Source organism: Myiozetetes cayanensis, unplaced genomic scaffold (assembly GCF_022539395.1).
Source record: "Myiozetetes cayanensis isolate MyiCay16 unplaced genomic scaffold, myiCay2020 scf1, whole genome shotgun sequence".
Taxonomy (NCBI): Eukaryota; Metazoa; Chordata; class Aves; order Passeriformes; family Tyrannidae; genus Myiozetetes; species Myiozetetes cayanensis.
In genome coordinates, this window is record NW_026086604.1 from 8,027,503 (window position 1) to 8,049,545 (window position 22,043).

A 22,043-nucleotide genomic window follows, 5' to 3' on the forward strand; every position below is an offset into this window, starting at 1 on the left:
TTTCAGAGGTTACTGAAACTCTGTCCCTTATCCGAAGGCCTCCTTTTGCCCTAGACACTATTGTTGCAAGTGCAATAGGTTGATTTAGGTTCCAGCCCCATGAGAAGATGCACTAGTTAATACAGAGAACTAGAAATTGTCCTTCCTCTCTCTGATGTCACTTTTATCCCTTGAGTGTACAGAGATTAAAAGATTGTTGATGAGCATACTAAACATTCATTGCACATTTCTCTTCCAGTATCCAGCTGACCTCAAATCTAGAATGAAATGAATTTGCATTTGTTTCTAAAAGTGTCTCATTTTGTGAATCAAAATGTCAACACATTTGAAAATGGTCCCACATGAGACATCTGTATCTCTTGGAGTTTGAATTGCTGGATCAATGTCTCATTAGTACTAAGGGTGTTTAAAGGACAAATTCTCTGCCTACTGTAGAGAAAATTTACCCTGAGGTATGACATTTCACCTGCCTCTGAGTATAAGATTGTCGAATATAATGGACCAGAATAGCAAGATTTGCACATGCTGGTAACAAAAGCGGGTGAGCAGCAGATCCTGTTACAGAAAACCTTTCCTCTTTTTTCTCTCTCCTCATTTTTCAGCCATTAAGACTTGCATGCTCTTTGTAATTTATACTACTGCACTATTCAGAAGCCCATGGCTGAATTTGGGCACAGTTTAGTTGTGTAACATACGAGTGGATAAAGAGAGCCCTGAAGAGCTTCCACTCAAAAGGGTGTGAGGAAATGAGAGCACCAGGGTACATCCAAGGTCTTGTAGCACAAAGCTTGGCTCCAACTTCACCAGTTCCTGCTCTGGACCACAGACCTATGAGCCCCATCACATGCCCTTCTGGTGGGAGCTCTGCTGAGGGACAGGGCTGTGACACAGCTTGTCTCTGCCCCTCAGTGTGGCTCTGTCCTGTGGGAGCAGGAGGACAGTTAGCAAGTCTCGACCCCCTCCTCCTCAAATGAAAAAGAGAGGCAACTGGGCCGAGCCATCAGCAAAATAAAGCACTGCAAATAATCTGAACCCAGGGGCACGGTGAACCTGAGCCTGTGCTGAGACATGTTTACCCGAGGAGGTGCCAACATAACCTAGGAGAACATACCATAAAATTGCACCATACTGTCCCTCCCTTGCGCTATCACGGAAACCAGATGCCAGGATGGAAAAGCACCAGGAGATGAATAAAAAAAGCTTCAACTGTCAGAAAGCCCTCCTCAGTCCTACCTTCTGCTGCAGGCCATCTATGCGTCCCAGCATTCCCTGGTCTCCTGCCAATTCCCATCAACAGCTGTGGGTTGTGGTTGTAATGCTCAGCATTTGTCCCTCCTTTCTCCTAGCAGACTTGCACCAAAGCTGGATGTGCTGCATGCAGCAGTTTGGGAGTCCCAGGACCCCCAGAACTGGCCTCCAAGCACGAAATCAAATCCTTCTTTACTCCTTTATCCTCCCCAAGGTCTGAGACATTGCAAATGTGGGTTTGTACGGTTTCTGGGCCCTTCGGATGGAGGTTGTGAAGAAAGCTTATGTAACACAGTGTTTTGCAATACATCATTTTCTTTCCTTTAAAGAACAGGAAAGTGCCAGCAGTAAATCTAAAGCTGGATTGCCAGCCCAGAAGCCTGCTTACTGCATTTTGCAGATAAAGTGTTCTTCACTCTACCATGCTTATTCCAGTTTCTGTTTCTATGTATTGCTGTTGAGACTGCAAGTTTGGGTAGGAGTGGCTCCAAGATGTAAGCAAGTGTCTGTTAGGAATCTCACTCCCTGTTTCAGGAGGCCCCAGAAGTTCATTAGATGTTTAATAGCTTCCAGTCACTGCTGTGCTGGATGGACCTGAACTGGTGACCGAGGGGGAAAGGTTCTCTCACACATTTACTAACCCTGAGGCATCTGTTCCCCAGACACGAATTTGTCTAATTTCCCTCAACCACTGATGATCTGCCCTGAAATGATACTCCCATTCCCTTAGGAAATCCCTTGGGTTGATATCAAGTAGATAGTTATTTTTGGATTCTTTCCCAGAGAGAGTGCACTGTATTGCTCTGAACCTCACACACCAAAGAAATATATCGTCCTACTGTAGTAAAAGCCCAAAAAGTTTTATTGAAGGGGAAACAGATTATTAATAATTAAGAGCAGTTCACTGTATTGGTTTTGAGCCAAGTAAAACTAGTAGAGCTTTTGTTTGGAACAGAGATAGAAGTGTAGAATATGAGACTGAATTGATTGCAACATTTAATGCAATATAAAGTCAATTAATGAATTGCAAGGGTTAATTCTGCATTAAAGTGAAACAGGCAGCTCACAAGAAATGTATTAAGCATTTTAAAGATTACTAAAAGCAAACAAAAAACCCCTTACTGACTAGTAAATACCTGTATTTTTTTTTCCTGAGAGAGAAACACATATGACCATATTTTTACTCCTTTTATCCTAAAGCTCTGGATGCACATGTGTATGAGTCTGCTTTTCCCTTAGCACCTTTCAGAATTAAATAAATTCTTTATAAGGAGTTGATCAGTGATTAATTCTAACAAAATTCTCCCAGGGCTGCCTGTGATATCTTGTGGCAGGGATGGACTGTAGTGCAGAGAGACCAGGCTTCGACAAATGCTTTTGTAAGAAAGGCTCTAAACAAGGAGATGCTTGGACCACCCCATGTTGTTTATTACCTACCTAATTCAGTTTCTTAATTTGAAAGTATATTTTCAATTTCTCTGCAATAACAGAAGAATATAGCATTGGAAAGAGAAAACAGTTATTGGGTGAATATCTGTACTTGTGGAGGATGAGGAAGGTTTTAAAATGTTCTTCATTGGACAAATTTAAGGTTTACTGCAGAATAAACATGAAGCCATTCCTTATCACTGATAGGCATTATACTGTAATGTTGCCCCATTGCAGCCTTTCCCAAACATCCATTTCTTATGAAACCTTTGTCCAAGTCTCAGCATGACATGAAATCTTTTTCTGCACCGTGGTTTTCTACTCTCAGCCTTATTTCTTGGTAGCCCTTCAGTCTTCCACTGGGGACACGTGCCCCCTCTTTGCCATCTGGCCACATTCAAGTCCTGAGTGCAGCCCCCTCTGCACTAAACCCAAGCTTGTCACACTCAGCTGCAAAACCTTTCAGAAGCTCAGGGGAAGAGTCTGTCATCCGAGCAGCAGCGTGTAGTGCCTTAGGACAGGAGTGACCCCATTAAAACCATTTAGAAGCAAGCACACTTACGAACGTCTCGCTGCACTTATGCTGCTCCCTGCTCTCACATGGTTCCCCAGGCCCTCCCTCCTCCCTGCTTAAGCTGGACTTCTTTGAGCAAACCACAGAAATGTTATGTTCTCTACATCTGCCCCTACCAGCCTTTTAAAGTAAAATTCAATGGGTAAACAATTAAGATTAAAATAAGAATGGGAGCATAATGGGAGCATGAAGAAGCAGGTACCACTTGCCTTTTCTTGGAAGAGAATATAATTGAAACATAAAGAGTCCTGCGAACAGTGTAACTAATGAATTGTAATTTTCTCCTGATATGGGTTTTGTGTGCCCTACATTTCCCACTGGAGCTTTCTCAATGCAAAATTTCTGGGTTCCTCCGTTTCCAGCTCTCCTCTTCCTTGCTATGTTCCCAGTGCCTCTGCTAGCAGCTCTCCCAGTCTCTCTTACATCTTGCCAGCTGGGCAGGAGACGACATGTGCAGGTTGACCCAGCAGTGTACACATGCTGCTGAGTGTCCAGCACCAAAAACCAGATTTCCAAGGGAGCACAGGACAAGGAGAATGGCCACAGCTTAGTACCTCACAAGAGAAGACTATTTTGCTTCTTTCCACTTTTTAGCTTGTTCTCTGCCTGAGATGGGACTCATTTAGATTCAGGAGAATAGGACCATGTATTTAAAAAGTCCTGCTGGTTTGTGATGCAATCCTGCAGAGGTGGCGTGGTCATGGGGAAAAGCTCCTTGTTCTAGTCTGATCATTAACTTAATAGGCACCTAGGCTCTGGCTCCAGGAACCCAGATGTCTCAGATCAACTGTGTCTGGATTGCTATAAACAGGCACAGAATGCTTCCCAGCTCATGCGTGGCGTTTATCAGCTGGACATAAAAAAATGTTATCTTTTAATCCATTGGGAAAACTCAAAGAATAAGTTTAAGCAATTGCAATGTGCAATATCAGCTTTACTCTCTTTTCTTGCTCACTGAATATTAAACAGCTGTATTTGGTGCTCGATTTAGCCCTGAGTGCCATATTCATGCTCAGGAAAAAGGAAGAGAAAGACGTCTGGTGTGCAGTGTTACAGTCACTCAGCAAAGGAAGTGTTTAAGTGCAGTCTGAACGCTTTGTTTCATAGCAGCCTTCATCTGCACCCAGTCTGTCCCTCACAGATTACAGCACAGGGGAAAGTCCTGGGTTTCCACTTCCTCTGCTAGAAAACTCTTCCTTGCACTTGGACAGTGAGCAGTAAGGGCTCTACTTCTACCCAGGCTTCTTAAAACAATCACTCTCAAAGACTTCACTTCGTAACCCAAATACACCTACCATGTGGGTGATGGATGACTGGGAATTTCTCATCCCACTTCATATGAGGTCACAGGAGAGACTACAAGAAAATGTGTGTACTGATGGGAAAAGGGTTTCTTCAGAGTTCTTTACATTCAGATATTGGGTACACTAAAATGATTTTAATGTCTGCTGCTCTTTGGAGCATACTGATGGAATTACATGAAGGTAGCAGTATAATGGGCTACAGCAGATGACTGCATCATAACAGCGTTATTTTAATGAGGTAGATGTAGTTGATGAGCCAGTAACTAAATCATAATACTTTTTTCTCTCATTATTCAGTAGCCTTGTCCTCAGTATCACTTAGATCACACACAAAGATAAATTTGGTTTGTAGTAGTAGTTCAAGTGAATGTTGCAAAACCAGTTCAGGTTTTGATCAACTAAGTTGAATTTTACTTTTCAGATGGGACTAAACAGCCAGGTCATTTCGAAGCAAATCAGAGGTGGAAGGGAACAACTGTGGCAACAGTGACACTACAGTCCTGTGGGGTGCTGAACACCCTGAGCTTGTGGTGATGCCACTGGAGGTCAAGGAACACATCCTGTTGGATGAAGCCTGAGGTGCTTGCCCTTGCTCATGTCTTGCCCACAAGTGCCTAACACTGTATTTTGTGAAGTGTCTGTTCAATGAATTTTGAAATTTTCCTTTGAGATTGATAGTCTCCAGAGACCTTCCCTGAGGTGCTTTAGTTATGTTACCTATTTCCCCAACAACAGATTGCAACTTCCCCTGTGATGTGAAGTGGAAACTAAGTACAGCTGCAGCAGAGGGAACAGCTGAGGCAAAGTGAAATAGTCTCTTGACAATTTCCCTTGGTAACACCTAGACACAGCCCAAAAATCACTTACGAGCCAAAAGTTATTCAGGGGGCTTCTAATAACAAATGAATTAAGCACTTTGGGGGGGTGAGGAGGGGGAGAACCCCCAAAAACCAGAAAACCACCAACAAACAAAACCCCTACAATTATTACATCACTACAAAGGATGTGATCAAAAATACCAGTCTCATGCTCCTGAGGTAGACAGAAATCTTACTGAATCGATGAATATTTGTTTTCATTAGGGCAGAACAATTGTGTTTGGTCAAAAAACCTCAAACCAAACCAAAACAAAAAACTGGGTTCTCTTCCAGAGAGTAATGAGACAGTCTAACCCTCTTAGATATTGCCTTCCCTATTCTCTAAAACATTGATTCTGTCCATTAACTGGAATACTGTAATGCTGCTGATTGATCTGAAACATTTTGTGGGGAAGAGAAAAAAAGAAAATTTGTTTATGAGAAAGTTCCAGTTCAGATATATGGTTTATTTCCTCCTGTGGTCCTGGTGGTTTACTTTGTTAAATAAACTGGCTTGACTGGGGCTAATGGGAGGTCAAGTGAAACTCTGCCACTCTACATCACCCCTGATTCACAGCCTCCTGTGACTTGGTGAAGTCTTTACTTAAAGACACTGCCTGCTACCCAGACTGAATAAATCCAGTGACATTCAGGAGCTTTGCTGGAGAAAGTTGCCTTTCATATGAGCAAAGGTGATGATCCAGCACCTGCCAAGGTGATCGTAGCTTTTCCACCTCTGCAGAAGAATGGGTGCATCTTGGGTTTTTCCTCCACTGAGTGCCATAAATTTGGAAGCACAGCCTGTGGCCATGACCTCCTAAACTTAGTAGGGCTGGATTACCTTAATTACTTAGCAGGCCTCTTCTCTTGCCTGTTTGCTACCAGTGTAGGTTCACCACTGCAGCTACTCAAAGTACTTGTCAGTGCAATGGAGTCCATGCAGTGATCACTGAAGAAATTCTGTATTTCACAAACTGTTATAAGCAGCTTAAAGATCTTGGTGTCTAATACTGTGTTCTGCTCTATTCTGTAACAGTCTACTACTCTAATTCATCTATTTTCCAGTAGAGATAAAACATGATTAAAATAGCTGCAGTTCCTCTTTCCATCTTCCCCTGTGCTTACTGGTCTGCAGTCTTCTTACAGTTCAGGCTTAACACCTGACATTTTCTCTTTATTCCTCTTTTTGCTTCCCTGTCTCATACAGGTAAACTGTACTTTTGAGTAAAGGCAGCAAAATGTGAAAACAAAAGAGCTTTATATTGTGCAATTCCCCATTATTCTTGATCTCAGTCCAACACTGAACTCTCTTGTGTTGTTTGACTTAAAGAAGTGCTCATTGATTGAGAGTGTGCTGTATATGTTAGCTGAGCCTCCCCATACAAAGAGGCTGTGCTAATCATTTCTAGGGAGCCACTGCATCACCAGATGAGTGATCCTGGAAATAATCTCAGACTTTGTAATGGCAGAAGAACAGATATGACTGATTTAATTAGTCATGTGAAGTGACTGGGGCACAGCGAGAGGAGACGACAGGCTTTCGCCAGGTCTGTCAGGGTAAAAAGATTGAACTCCAGAAGCACCTCAGTTTCCCCACTTGCCACCTAAATATTAAAATGACCTTTTTTTGAGGAGGGAAAGGCATTCTGAGATTGTTTGTCTGTCTCCTTGCAAGTATAAAACATTGTAATTGTTTGGTATTACAGTATCTGGAAGCACTTCAGTGATCCTTGTGAGCATCCAGTGAACTGACCTTGGCTTTTTGTTTTGTCTGCGCTTTTCAAAATTTATGTAGATAGTTCATGTTTTGTTGCAACTGTTTATATTTCTGAAAAGCAACATTTATATCAGAGGATTTGTACTATCCAAAATGAAAGCCCTAAAGGACTCTGTAGTGTGAATGTGACTGCTTCTGCCTTCCCTTGTCTACTGGCAGGGTTCTTGAGAAGGTGGGAAAATCTGGACGTGGGGAGGGAGGAGGCAAAACCTGACGTTATCTTTATCCGAACTGAAAGGTGCTTTGAACCACAGCGGTGTAACAAGGGAGCTCTGCAAAGCTGCCTTTTCTCCACTCTTGATGTTTTCTGTAAGAAATTTCATCTCTTCATGCTTTTAAAAAAGAATAATCTTTGGCAATAGGATGCTTACTTTCTATTTCTATATTCATCCACGTAATGGAAAAGTTGTTGGTCTCCAACCCCCCAAGACAAACAAGGCTGCTGCCAGTGGCCAGAGCGCTCTATTGTCCCTGCTGAGTACACAGGGCAGAGGGTGGCTGTGACTTCCTTTTCCCTTTGGACTCTCTCCCCTGGGCTACCATTAGGCTGAAAAGCAGCCCAAGTACCCAAACAGTGCGCGGGACCTAAGGGCAGGTTCGCTTCTTTGGTTTTATTTACCCGTCTGGCCATCCGTATATAAAATAAAGTCATCTTTTGTCACTGGCATATACACACATATAAACAATACATACACATCCAATTGTATGTTTGGAGCTTATTAATCTTTTCTTGATGAAAACACTCTGACCTGTTTTCTTTCTGGTCAGCCATACCTGACTGGCACCAGCATTCCTACTAACAAGACAATCCTCAGGCATTTAGCAGCATAGGAGCAGTTATGTTCTGTTACCAGTCTTTTATTTTATGATACTAGTTAGTAAATATAATCTTTAATTTTGTTGTGGATATTTATTTATTTATTTTTCATTATTTATTGCAGTAATAGACTGGTAAAATAATTTTGTATTCAGAAGAAGCAATTAAGAAATTAAAAGTGAAGGCAGAACTAATAGAAAATTGCTGGGTTGTTTAGTCATGCAGCATTTTCCACAGTGTTCAATAATTTTTTATGCTTCAATTATTATGTGGGATGTGGATGTCTTAGTGTGCAGCTGCTGTTAAAGCATCAGTGATGCTCAGGGTCTGGGCATTCTTGCACTTTTGCGAGATGTGAGATCCAAATCACAGAACCATTTAAGTTGGAAAAGACCTCTGAGATCATGAAGTCCAACCTATGACCCAAAACCATGATGTCAACTATACCACTGCACTAAGTGCCACATCCAGTCTTTTCTAAAAACCTCCAGGGACAGAGCCTTCACCACCTCCCTGGGCAGCCCATTCCAATGCCCAATCACCCTTTCTGTGAAGAACTCCTTCCTAATGTCCAACCTAAACCTCCCCTGCTGCAGCTTAAGACTGTGTCCTCTTATCCTATTGCTAGTTGCCTGGGAGAATAAAAAAATAAAAATTAAAAAAAAATCAAAGGTAAAATCAAAGGTATCATAGAACTTTGGAGAGCCCCAAGGAGTAAATATAATTATAAACCTGCTCATGGTTTCAGTAGGAATTTTTCCTTATCTAACCCCACCCTACCAAGCCCCAAGTGGTTTATAATGTTACAAGCAACAAAAATCATCCATCTCTGAGGCTGGTTATGTGGTTTCTTTAGCTCTGTGTAGCAGGACAAAGTTCTGTAACGTGACAGATGAGACCCCTGGTTTTCTATTAAGCCCATATGATAAGAAGTCCAACATTAACTCAGAGCACGATTCTGCTTCCCTTCAATTCAATTCACTGGGACCTGGATCGCTTCCTGCCTGGCACATGGACTTTCACAGGTCAGTGGGATTTAGAGAAGACGAGGATGTGGTAGTGACCTTCCATCATCTCAGGAAGGAGGGTGCATTGATCTACACCTCAAAATTTGTATCCATCAGCTGCAAAATATCCTTTCTGTGACAGAAGTGAAAAGTCACATCAAGCACTATGTTCAGCCACTTACACGAACCACACACAAGCAGAACTGGGACTTCTTCTGTCATTCTACTCAAGGTACTTTTGTGAAAACCTCCTTCCGTTTCTTTTTTGACATCTGTTCTGTTTACTCCAGTCTGTACAAACTTCTCGGAGCCTCCAGGGCTTGCCTGGACACTCCCTTTTCCCTGCTGAGGTGAAGGCAGCAGGCAGGTATGTTGTGCATCAGCCCTGGTCTTGCCTGACTGTTCCCCAAGGCCCAAAACTCGAGTGTGGTGATTTCCTTTGAGTTCACCAAGCAGGTTTTGCAGCTGAACTACACTCACAAATGGCTTCCTTTATGTCCCAGAATACTCTTTTAGCTAGAATACCTTAAAGTTATTAGTATAGCAAATCCATGTATCTTGAATACTAACAAGTTACAAGAGGAACTAAGTTTATCAGTTTAAGTCAACCTATACATAAGTATGAAGATAAAAAGAGAAATGCATTGGCATATAATACAATCTCAGAGGTACTTTCCATTTTTTTTTCTTTCACAAAGTGGGTTTGGGGGTACCTGGTATTCATTAATATTTGGTAATTAAAAAACTGCTATGAGGCTTCTAAAAAAAAAGTAGCAGAAGTGGTTAGACTTTGAGGTGGTTGGATTGCCTCTTTCAGATTGAATAATCACATCTGATTATTGCTCTACTGATGATACTTGGCTCTTTGAGGCTGCAAGTTTTGTCTTGGCAGCATTGGTATGCTACTGCCTGGCTGTCCCACCTGGTCTCTGAACTGCTCCCAGTGCAGCCTCACACAGGGTGAGCTTCCCTTGGCATCAGAACAACTCAGCAGGAAGGTTCAGGTGAGACTTCGTGGCAAAATTTTGAAAAGCGTTGTCTAGATTCCAGGTCACTTTAAGAAAAAACAAACAAACAAACAATAAGAATTTTTTTTCTTTCTCAGTGTGTAGATTTACTGAAACAGCAAGCCCCACAACAAGGTATTTGTGCAATCCCTCTACTTTGGCAATTCACCCATGGCAGAAGTAGAAGCAGCTCAGGGTGTGCGTCGTCACAGTGTAATGACACCAAAATCCAGGTTGTGATATGGACAAAGAAAAGGTGAAACCTTCGTAAATGGATGCGTGCGTGCATGGAGAGAAAAACAATTAAGTCCATGAAATGTCCTCAATATGTTTCTGTGTTTAGAGTAATTTAGAATCATGTATGCTGAAAAAGACCTTTCAGGTCACTGAGCCCATCTGTAAACTTACAGCCAAATCCACCACTAAAACATGTCCCTCAGTGCCGCATCTACCACTGGTGACTCCACCACTTCCCGGGCAGCCTGTTCCAGTGCTTGGCAACCCCTTCCGTGAAGAATTTTTCCCTAAATCCATTCCAAACCTTCCCTAGTGCAACTTGGGGCCATGTCCTCTCACCCCGACACTTGTCCTTTCAGGGAGTTGTACGGGGCAATAAGGTGCCCCTTGAGCCTTCTCTTTTCCAGGTGTAACACCCCCGTAACCCCATCTGGGTTTTAACCCATTTTTTGCGTATTTTAGCGTTTTCGGGGACATGGGTACGGAGAGCAGCGCAGGACGAGCCGTGAGGGCGGTGGGACAGACAGGGTTGTGGCAGCTCTTACTGAGGGATGGAACTTTCTTTTTATTTTTTTTTTTTTAACTTCAATCTCACAACACGATCCACCCGGTCAGGCATTCACGCACTGCTTCCAGCCCGGCTTTTCGCAGAGGAGGAGAGCACCTCGCCTCCCCTCCCAACCTGGCTCTGCCAACTAGAGACATTTGAAGCGCCTTAAAAAAAAAAAAAAAAAAAAAAAGAAGAAGGACAAAACCAACGAAAACCACACAAGCGGCTCGAGGAACGGTCGGTAATGTTTAATTGAGTGACTCGTTTAACCCCGGGGGCTGCGGGAAGATGGCGGCCCCTTTAAGGGGGCTGCCCCGCTCTCCGCCCGCCCGCCCCTCTTCGGCTCCCCCGCCCCGCCCGAGACACTACGAGTCGAAGCGGGCGCACGCGCAGTGCGGCCGGCCGGCCCGGCGCGCCTGCGCACTCACCTGCTCCTGGCCACCGCCCCCCGGTACATCCGGGTCAGCGCGCGCCCGCCCGCACGGCCGGTGCCCGCGGAGCTGCGGCCGCGCCCCCTCCCCCGCTCCCCTCCCCGCGCGCCCCCGCCGCCCTCCCGCGCGCTCCCGGCGCGCCCGTCCCGTCCGGCCGAGCGGGGCAGCCGGCCCATCCCGATCCCGGCTCCCGCTCCGCCTCCCGCTCCCGGCGCCCCGCTCCGGATCTCGCTGCCCGGCTCGGTGAGTGCCCGAGGCGGGCGGGGCGCTCGCTGCTGCTGCTGCTGCCGCCGCATCCCCCGCGCGTTCCCGCACCCCGCGACCCCGCCCCGTCCCCGCGGGTCCTCCTCCCCCCCCTCGCCCATTCCCCGCCCGGCTCCCGCTGTTCCTTTCCCCGCTCCCCCCACGGCCCCTCCGCAACTTTCCCGTCCCGCGGCCCCTCCTCGCCGCTCCCCGCCCCGGGGGGAACCACGCGGGTCGCCGGGGCCGGACCGCCCTCCCCGGGGCTTGCCCGGCGGCTCCGTCCCCCCCGGTCCCGGGATCCGCGTTGCTCGCGGTGCGGCTCCCGCCGGGATGCAGGTGGTGCCGCGGGATGCGGGGATGCGGTCACGGCGTTAATGGATAACGGGAGCGGCGGGAGGGGGAAACCTCTGGAGGGGGTGTCTGCAGCCTCTCGGAGTGTGGCTGAAACATGCGGCGGGTTAAGCTGAATGTACAGGAATCGTTGCGAATTTGCCGTGGTTAGGGTGTATCCTGCCGTGCTGTGGTGCTGGGACTGTGATTCCAGGTGGGGTTAAGGTGAATTTGGAGTCTGTAGCAGAAGAGTGTTTTTTCTAACCTGCCTATTAAATAGGCGATAAAATCAGGTTTTAATTGAATTATAATGTTTCCCCATGCAATTCAAGAATAAGGATGCGTGCAACTTAATTATCTTGTGTTACTTTTTAATCTGGTGTTGTGTCTTGCGTGGCAATAAAATACGAGAAGTTTCTTCACAGAAACATTTCAGATACCAAAGAAATCAAGAGACTGTGTGTTATGAAGGTTTTTGAAGTTTTTTTTCTTTCCTTTATCTGTTCCATAGCATCAGCATCCTGGGTACAAATGTCAGCAAGTGTGACAGCTGTCATACTGCTGTGATAGTGGAGTCTCAGGAACATTTAAAATCTGTCATTCTGAGGATCTGATAACATAGTATGGAGATACAACTGTTGATTAGCGTGCATGTTAATCCTCAAACCAGTAAAACGTTTTCTAGATTGATCTAATAATGTGTTCTTCCTTATTACTGTTTTAGAGGCAAAAAAAATTGGAAAGCCGATTTTATTCAAATTCTGTTCCCCCTCACTGACACAGAGTTTTCTTTCTTTGTGCTCTGACTGCATGGACTTTAAATGAATCTTTAAGTTAAAGAACATTTTCTGTAGTAGGTTGTGGCAGATATGGGTGTTGGACAGGAGACATACAGTAATTAGCCTGAGGTTACTGTTGTCGAGGTTGGAACATGGATCCAAACTTAGAAGGTTCCACCTGACAAATGTCTTTGTTCAGCAAGGTGCACTGTTTTGCAGACAGTATCTTCACTTCTGTGTGGCGAGTTTTAGCAGCAAAATCCTAAACCACATGAATAATATATTGCTGTTCCATGAAGTTGGAGTGTTTCTTGCCTGGCAATACAGAGAGTGTTCCATTGTTGAAACAGAAGCTTTCAGTAGAAGAGTAGATATCTTTTTATCCCAGTCAGGCTGTCAGATTTCTTACTGCATATATTGGCTGTCAGAGAGCAGGGACTGTAGAAAGAAATGATCCCAGAATCTGCTTTAAAATACCCCTGTCAGGATTTACCACGGTTGTATGAAAGTAAGGAATGAATTTGATCCCATCTGTTATACAACTTCCATTTGTCATCAGGTGCTCTAGATTTTCTTCCTTGTTTGCAGTTTAACTGGGGCCACCTGAGGGGACAGATTATTGAAGAGATTGTCTTCTGAAAGTTTCTGCCTCTTCCCTGTGAGAACCTCGCCTGTGGTGGAAACCTGGTGCCAGCCAGTTCTGTTCTTGCACACAAAACTGTCCTGTCCCCTTATCTGAGTTTTGTGGGAGTCTTAATGTCTGGGTAGAGAGAAAAAAGGAAACAATTTTTTGTTGTGTCTCTCAGTAGTTATATATCTTGGCGAAGTAATTGATTTTGAAATTAATTGAACACAGTGTTTTAAAGGGGGAGACCTTAAGGTATCTGTCAGCAGACTTCTAATGGTGCTTACTAAACACTTGGAATTAATACTGTAAAGAGACAGAAGGGTGGGGAATATTTGTATTGCAAACTACTGAATTATTGAGTAATACAGTAACAGAAATTGGCTCTGTCATTTGGAAAAGCATAAGTAGGGGCCACGTTGTATTTCTGTAGCTGCTTTGGCGTGGTAAACATAAATGCAGATTTTTTTTTCCTCTCGCTGTGTATCTTGGAGAATACAGACACACAAACAGCCTGCAGTCCCCTTTTTTTATGTGTCTGGCTGCCAGCTGGGGGCATAGATAGAACCAACGCATATCCTGTAGTGGAGACGGGCAAAATTAAAGCTTTTGTGCAGGGAGTTGGATTTGTTTCTTAAGCAGGTTTGTGTGTGGCTGTTTTAGTGTTTTGGGGTTCTCTTTAGGAAATTATGGCACTAACGTAAGTTCAAGGTTATCACCTCTGTCTTTGTCCTTCTTAAAGGCTTGTTCTCTTTAATTCTGCCAAGAGTTTTTGTCATTGATGTAGATGGGCATAAGTTGAGAAGAATGACTCCTGTTCATTAAGGTAATGTTAACTACCCTGAAGTATATTATAAATCAATTTTATGAGACACAGTTATTGTAAAAATGTTTGAAAATATAGCTTCAAAGCTGAAATATTTTGAGTGTTGTCAAATTGCATCTCATGGATTATCAGCTGTCAAGCAAATGTGCTACAGGCAAGGCATGCAGCTCATGTGAGTATATGTGCTGAATCCACACAAGGCTTGAATGTCAATGCCAACTCCTGTGCTTAGTACCAGGAGGCAGAGAGTGGTCATTTTGGTCCAACTGAATCCTTCCAGTCTATCAACATGGCTTCAAGAGGGGTTGAGAGTGAGGGGACTGAGGATATGAAGGAAAGTGTGCTTGGATTGGAAGAGTTAAGGGCTGGGACTGTGAAACATTGGCACCCTGTACTAGCTGTGGCACCTGAAATGCATACATCAATTAGGCAGGGTAGGAATTACTTCAAACAATTTTCCAACTGTAAATGATGGCCACTGGTATGTACCACTTGACGCCTTTTCTAATCCCATTTGTTTCTGTATATCAAGAGCAATTTTAAATAAGTTGATGGTCCTTTTACATACCTCGTAAGTTGTCCTTTATTATTAATCTATGGCTGTATAAACTTAGGAGTATTAGTATTTTCTTCCTTGTGATTGTGGAAAATATAACACCTCTAATCAAATGTGGAGAAGTCTGCATTTCTCTGCAAGTTTATGAAGAAAAGGGTTTATTTGGTTGCTTTTAATTTGAGGTTCTCTTATAAAATCACCTCGGTTTCCCCCCATCTGTGATTCAGGAATGTTCTCTCAAGTGCCACAAGTTGGCTGCTGCAGCTGGCAGAGTATTTCCAACTCTCTAAAATATGCTGAGAGCAATAGGCTCTTACATAGGCACTGTTTTACATTAGCACTTCCAGTGCTTACTGGGGATATGTGTGTTGCAATTATATAAACAGCAGAGCTTGACAGAAACTAACAACAAACAATGAGCAGTTTTAGAACTGACTAGGTAGGTAACACTGAAAGTATTTTTAGTTACAGCACTTTCTCCTGTGTTCCCCATCCCCTGTGGTTTTAATTGCATTCTGCTTTTTAGAAATGGCATTTTGTCCTCTCTGTCACGTGAAAGTCTGATGCACAGAGAATACCTTCACTGTGGAAACAGTGAAACTGGTTACAGGCAAAGCATATTGAAAGGTGCAGGCAAAATGGTGCATTCTTTCGCCTCTGACTCATGATCATTTGAATTTCAAGGTACTTGTAAGACAGTCATAGTTGTGAGGTAAGGGCTGACACTGTCCTGCTCAGTGTGTGTATGTGGCTTATGAACTCAAATCTGCCGTTACAGCCTTCGTCATCTGGTTGTGCTACCCTCTTCTTTTTCTGTTGCTACTGAATCAGGTGGCACTGATGAAATGTTTAGTAATTTATTTCTGGTTAACTCTGAAAATGTTAATACTGGCCATGAAAGTGATTTCTAAAAGAACTTTTGGTACCAGACTTATTATTTTAGAGTGTTCTTTAGTGTTACTTTTTCAGCACCTAGAAAAAATTTTTTATGTTTCTAGTATCTGGACAAGTATTGACTAATTTTTTGTGTCTTGCAAAAGACTTTGCCTTATTTGCACTAACCTGAAGTTCTAATATTGCATTTGGGGAATGGTATATGACTGATCAAATCCACCATTTTTCCCTATATGAAATTCTTCCTACAGTATGAAAAACTGGGGACTGTATGAAAAACTGGGGACTAAATACCTCTGAAACACAGAGATTGTACTCATGTACAATTTTCAAGTGTATGAAACTAATTTCCTCTAATAATGTTTGTATGGGAGGATATATTTTTCTTCTTTTACTCCTGCTCAGGGTGCTCTATGGTTTGTGGTCTTGGTTGCTCAAGTGTTTGACTGATTCTCTGGCTTGTATCTGTAGCACTTGGGATTCCCAGGTGGTCCCTGTGCAAGCAGTGTGATTGGTCTGGGACAGCTTAGGGTGTGAGATTGAGTGCATTCAGTTTGGTGTGGCTGTAGCTACAGAAATAGCGTGCCTTGCAAAACAGGCCTTCTGTCTGCCACCCACACCAAAACCTAAAGCTCGATCCTGTAGGCAGTTAATACGTTTGTCTGGGAGGCTGATTCCATCAGCAAATGCTTTACCTGAAATGGGTGTCCACCAGGCAAAGAAGAAATCTTGTAGCGGTAATCATTTTATATGTAAGAAAGTGCAGCAGAACGCTGTCCTAGATACATTTTTAAAAGCTCTTTTTACTTCAGACTACAGGGCTTAACTGTTCCCCGGTAGCAGGAGGCTGTTTTGTGAGCAAATTCTGTTTAACTGGCGTAGTTCAAAAGACTCTTAAATTCAGCCATGAGGCAATTCTGGTTCTCCTTCAGTACTAGATGATTAAATTAAATGGAGTGTTAACGTGAGTAACTTTTTCTGGTGTACTACACAGGGTAATAGATGAGTTCCTGGGAGCCCTAGTTGTGAATTAGCTGACTGGAAAGCCCCGTTTCTGTGACTAGTGGCTGTAGCAGTTCTGTAACTTCAAAAGTTACATCTAATTGCGTATTCTTGCAGTCAGGTGTGGCACTGGATGATGGCTGATTCTCCTTTTTATTATAGCAGTCTTGAGGGTAACATCCTTATGGAAAGGGAATTCTTGCCTTTTTGTGTTGTCAACAAAGGTGTTTGTTTCAGCCTCTGATGCACAAATCAGTTTGACCCTTCTACTGAAGAAAAAAACCAAGGCAGCTAGAATTTCTGAATTCTAGCACTGTTCTTCTGGAAAAAAATAAAAGCTATAAGAAATATGTTCATAGCTGTTTAAAAAAAAACCAAATTAAAAACACAGATCTTCCTGTTTAGTGTCCCTGAAAGTGAAAATTCTCAGGCGAAGTATATTCTGGGCATGAAAAGCCAGTGCATTTCTTGTTGTATTTGCACCTTTTATGTGCTGAGACATACAGTTACTTGAAACTGTTCCTTCCTAAGGTGGAAGTGAAATATGTAACCGCTAGACTTCATGAGGCTTCATCTCACAGATAAAATTGCTGACCTTTTATATAAATGAAGATCATACAGACAAGAGAGAGCATTGTGTAAAGATTGCTTATGGAAGCAGTTAATTGATTTGCTTACGTGTAGAAGCCCTGTGTGGGGAGATGAGGATTCGTCAGCTGAACGGGCAGTTGAATTGTAATGATAGTTTTGAAACTTTTTGCTATGGCTACTACTTGTAGAAGATTACTTACTGCTTCTTCCCACGTGTAACTGGCTGAAGTCATATACTCCCAAGCACTAAACCAGTACGTACTTAGCCTGTTCTTACACCTGCATCTCAGAGTTCAGAGTTGGATTAATTTCTTAGTGGGAGTAACAGAATAACATAATCTAGTTGATGTCTCCAACCTTGAAGTTTGGAGGACAATCCTACAAGAGCTTTCAGCTATAGCCTAACAAAACCCAGGTTGTTTTCTTACCTTTTCTGAAGTTTCTGGGTTTAGCAGAGTTCGAAGTTGTTATGGAGAAACTATCCATTATTCCATAACTCTGGCTTCTTAATAAACTTGGGGTAGAATTGTGTTCTAGTAGGGAACTTACTGTATGTGGGACTGGCAGTAAAGCTGAGTAAATGGCAGTGTAGGAGACTATTGATTAAGACCTAATACTTTGAGCAAATAGTGTTATATAATATTGATGTTAATATTTTGTCAGATTTTCAAAGGAATTTCAGTCAAACTACTTCAGTAGCTGCCAAAAGTGAAGCTTGGGAACAGATGTTGTAACGGGAGTCTTAAAATTTGACAGCTCTTCAAATAGCTCTAGTGTGTGTCAGCTTTACAGCAGAGTGTTTCTGCAGGGCTGATGCCTCTTGCTTTGCTTTTTCCCCTGTTCCTAGTCCAGAATGGGCCTCAGTATGACCCCATTACAGTCCTGTGAAAACTCATGCTCTAATAAACATGTATCCAGGCAGGCAGCATGGGAGAAGAAATGGGTCTGGATAGAGAGGACTGATGAGGTGAGGGGTGATGGCAATTAACCAGGAGGAGGAGCAGCTTACTTTGAGCTGAAAGAGGGGAAGAATATTAATTAGAATGTGGGACTGAGTTGAACCCAGGTTGTTAAAAAAAAAAAAGTGGAGAAGTTGAGTTGTGAGCTCTCTGGCTACGTGGAAAGTGTGGGTCAGTACTCAGAGAGTACTCACCCAGCATCCTGGGGACATCAAGGGGAATAGGGACTTGCTGGACAAAGAAAATATGTAAAAGAGAGCTGATGGGTGGGGAAAGATGGAGGAGTAAGAATAAAAGCTGGGGTTTTGTGAAGAAGGCAGACAGGTCTGTTGGATAAGGAACTTGTGATGGTAAAAGTAGTCTGAAAAATCTGTAAGGAAAGTACTACAGTGAAATAAAAGACAGAGTTTTGTCCATTTCCATTATTTGCTAACGTCTTCACCACTCTCTTAATACATTACTGTGAGTGGTAAAATTTGGTGTTGTGAGCAAATGGTTCTGATTCTGGTCTCGTAACTATGAGGATGAATTGTCTGGGCTCATCTCCTGGTTAAGAGCTTATACTGACTTTTCCCTGTTAGTCTGTGAAGCAGTGCTCGAAAGTCAAGGCACTGCAGAAAGGAAGCAGCCATGAATACATAATTGTAAGCTATTTCTTCCATTAGGACCTTTACTTCATTCCCCTCATGAAGTGACTGGTGCTAGTTTAGTGAACAAGTGCTCGATAGTACGTCTTCATTGCTTTAAACTGTGCCATGCTCTTGCTAGATTGCTCCAGAGATGCAGTTAATTTCCTCATGGATAGTCTGGTACTGCTTTCTGTAAAGTTATTTATTATCAGAATGGTCTAGTGAGATGAGGAAGTAGTTTACTTCCTATTTTACAGGAGGAGCAGAGGCACAGAGAAGTTCAGTTGGTTTTGCATGGTTAGAAATGACTGTAACCGGACTCTTTTTAGAATGGTTTACATGTTGCAGCCACATCCCCATCGAACTTGGTGCTTTTCTCTTGCTGTGGTTCCATTTTGATACTAGATTATAACTTCACAGTTGTTTCTTGTGTTGGTTTGTAGTCCCTTTCGACATTTAGCTTCGGTAATGGAACCGGAGAACGCGGCAGCGCTTGAGGTCACGCTGGCTATCGCAGCAGCAGCACATGGCCATTCAAAAAGGCAAAGTTGTTTCTAGTTTCTGCTTGTGTAAAAATGTTGCTTGAGACGTGAGAATAAAGAAATGAGGAACTATTGATTCTGGCAGTGTGGGACTCTGAAGAGCTCGGGCTCTGGTGTTAGTAGCCCCTGTAAACACTTGGTATTGATGCATTCCTTTAGCAGTACTGTATTCACACAGCTTTAGGGCCAAACTGGCATGTGTTGTAAAAGACACCTACTTTTAGCATTCAAATGTTATAGAAAAGTTAAAGTGATGCCACAGCTTTATTAGCAGAATATTGGGCAATGAATTCCTTTGTCCTTTATGCTGAAGGGAGGAGGAACGAGCTGGTTTTTATTTTTCAGTTGTGACTCTGTCATCCACATTGCTCTGTTTAGGTGTTTAATTTGACAGATAGTTCTAGTGTAGCCACTGGAGGGGAGAACCCATAAGTTCTTTGTTTTGTAGAGTCTTTTGACTTTTTGTGTTTCTCTGTAGAAGAGAAACGATATTAACCAAGGTAAGAAGTATAAAGCTGCTATTCCTGTAGAAGGAAGGCTAAAAAACGTTTACTACCCTGTTGGATTTATTGACTTGGTGGTTTTGTTGTTTTGTGGTTTTTTTTTTTTTTTTTTTTCTTGGAAGCTTCTTTTTTAAGAGAAATACTATGAGTTAGGTTTATGCTGGTTAGAAAACTGTATAGTGTTTAGAAAAAAAAGGGATAAGTGTTTACTCCTAGGTAAAAAAAAAAGACCAGGAGCCTTTGCTAGAGGAGCTGTGATTTTTTTGCCTTTTCTTACTAGACCTTCTGTGTTGTCTTAGGTTCAGTTAATATTTGGCTGTTCAACTTTGCATCTAGGAGGACTAGAAACACTTCTGTAGATTAAATTTGGTAGAAACTTGCTTTCTCTTGAAAGCCTGGCATTCCTTGGTAGCAAATCTCTCTTCAGTCTTAAGGTAGAGATTTTTATCCCCTACTAAGGAAGGGAACGATCACAGGAGTGCTTTTGATCTCAGAAGTTGGTCTGGGTTTGTTAGAAGCACAGCTGGCTTCTGATGTGATATTTGGAATGTGACAAACATTGGTGTTCAAACCTGAGGTGCTTTTATGTGGAAAAGGACACATAAACAAAGACTTTAAACAATTAGAACCTTGGGTGCTGTTTCTGGCCTTATGTAGGCTTTTTGTGTGTTTAGTTATGTGATCTATCAGCTCTACCCACCTTTACCTCTGTGGGTGGATTTATTCAGTTTAAGTCTCTTCAGTTCAAGTAGGAATCGTAGTGACACTTTATAAAAGAACACCAAAAGTGCAGCATGCTGAAGCACAGCTACGTGTGGGTGAATCAGGAGAGAGCTGGAGTAGCAGCATTAAAAAGAAAAGGAAGTACAGTCATGATAAAACTTTATTTGAAAAAGAAAAAAAAAAAAAAACAAAAGCAAATCAACAGCCATCTGTCTCCAGAGAATGGGACTCAAGAAAGTTTGTATCTTAGTTACTCTCATGTGTGCAGATTTTTGTAGGTGTGTGTCTCAGTACAGTACCCAAGCAGGGCAGTTTGTATCCGAAACAAATTTGAGCTGATGTGGAACCCACGTGTGTTTTTAAGAAACCAGTGTTTCAATTGCTGGCCAAAATACTTCAGTGATTTTTAAACCTCTGTTTTGGTGTACCAATGATAACAGGCTTTGCTTATGCTCTCTCATTCCATCTGTTGAGGGCAGGTCCTCCCTGCCAGGGGACAGGCATTCACACACTTACTCATCAGGGCATGCTGTGTGTCGCTGACAGTTGTCAGGAAATAAAAAATACCAAGTACAATATAGTTCGATTTTTTTTCACAATGTGTTGCATATATAACACTGCTAGAATGATTCAGTGCTGCATAATTTTGTGGTTTGAATGTATATGCAATAGCATATACATAAAACTAAAAATCACTTACTAGGTTCAAGTAATTTGTGTTTAGCTTCCACTGTTGTATAGCTATCACTTCCTCAGAGAACATGTCAGCTTTGGTCTGAACATTTTAACATGTCTGAAAAAAAAAAAGGTGCAGGTCAAATGCTTCCTTTAAAATGAAAAGCACAATTGTTGTGCTTAGAATTGGTCTATTTCCTGGTTCTGAATCAGTGTTTGAAAAAAGCCCCAAAAAGCAAACCAACAAAAAACAACTGAATTATTTACTTTAGTCCTGGTAAAATGTTGTTCTCTGCAAAAGGATTGGGATTGGGTTTTTCATTTTTATCATGTATTGTAAATGAGCACAAATTTCATTTAGCAGTTCAAGATATTTCTTAATAACATAATCACAAGGAAGATAAGCTATTTTTTGTTGGTACTTCAGTGTATCTCTTTTCAAGGACAGTGTTCAGTCTTAGTTTGAACTAGTGTTACAACTTTCTGGGAGTTCAGAGACAGAGAAAAATGAAAGACAGTGAGTGAAAGCCTTGTTAGATATGTCTGAATAGTCATCATAGTACTTTATAAATACCTTAATTCTTTAAAGTACTTGTGCTTTTGTGTAAACTTTTTTTTGCTTGATTTAGAGCTGGTTTAGTTAAGGTAGTCTTTCCCTCCCCCTCCCCTCGCCCTCCTTACCTTAGGCAGTCCCAGAGTATGAATTTCTACACTTCATCTGCTGCCCTTCACTGAAGGGAGGGCACCTCGTAAAAGTATTTTTTTCTCTTATCAGCCGGTTATTGTGTGTAACATCATCCCTCCCTCGCTGCTCTCAGCTGTGCTCTGCTTCATAAATTGCTGAGGCTGCTGTTACAGGACTGGCTTGCAGCAGAAATGTGGAGTCTGTGTCCTGCCTGCAGTGCTGCAGTGGAAGTAACTGGAAGGTG

At 42.6% G+C, this 22,043-nt stretch overlaps 1 protein-coding gene across 9 annotated transcripts in view; it reads left to right on the plus strand.

The window, feature by feature from the left end:
• Positions 1 to 22,043, plus strand: part of CYRIB (CYFIP related Rac1 interactor B) — a 96,585-nt gene that overhangs the window by 9,492 nt on the left and 65,050 nt on the right. For 4 of the 9 annotated variants that reach the window (XM_050314192.1, XM_050314175.1, XM_050314205.1 and 1 more), the window contains exon 1: positions 11,334 to 11,480. The exons of the other annotated variants lie outside the window; for them this stretch is intronic. The gene's annotated coding sequence lies outside the window, so the exon portion shown is untranslated. Of the gene's footprint in view, positions 1 to 11,333; positions 11,481 to 22,043 lie in introns of those variants that run through there. 9 annotated transcript variants of the gene reach the window in all.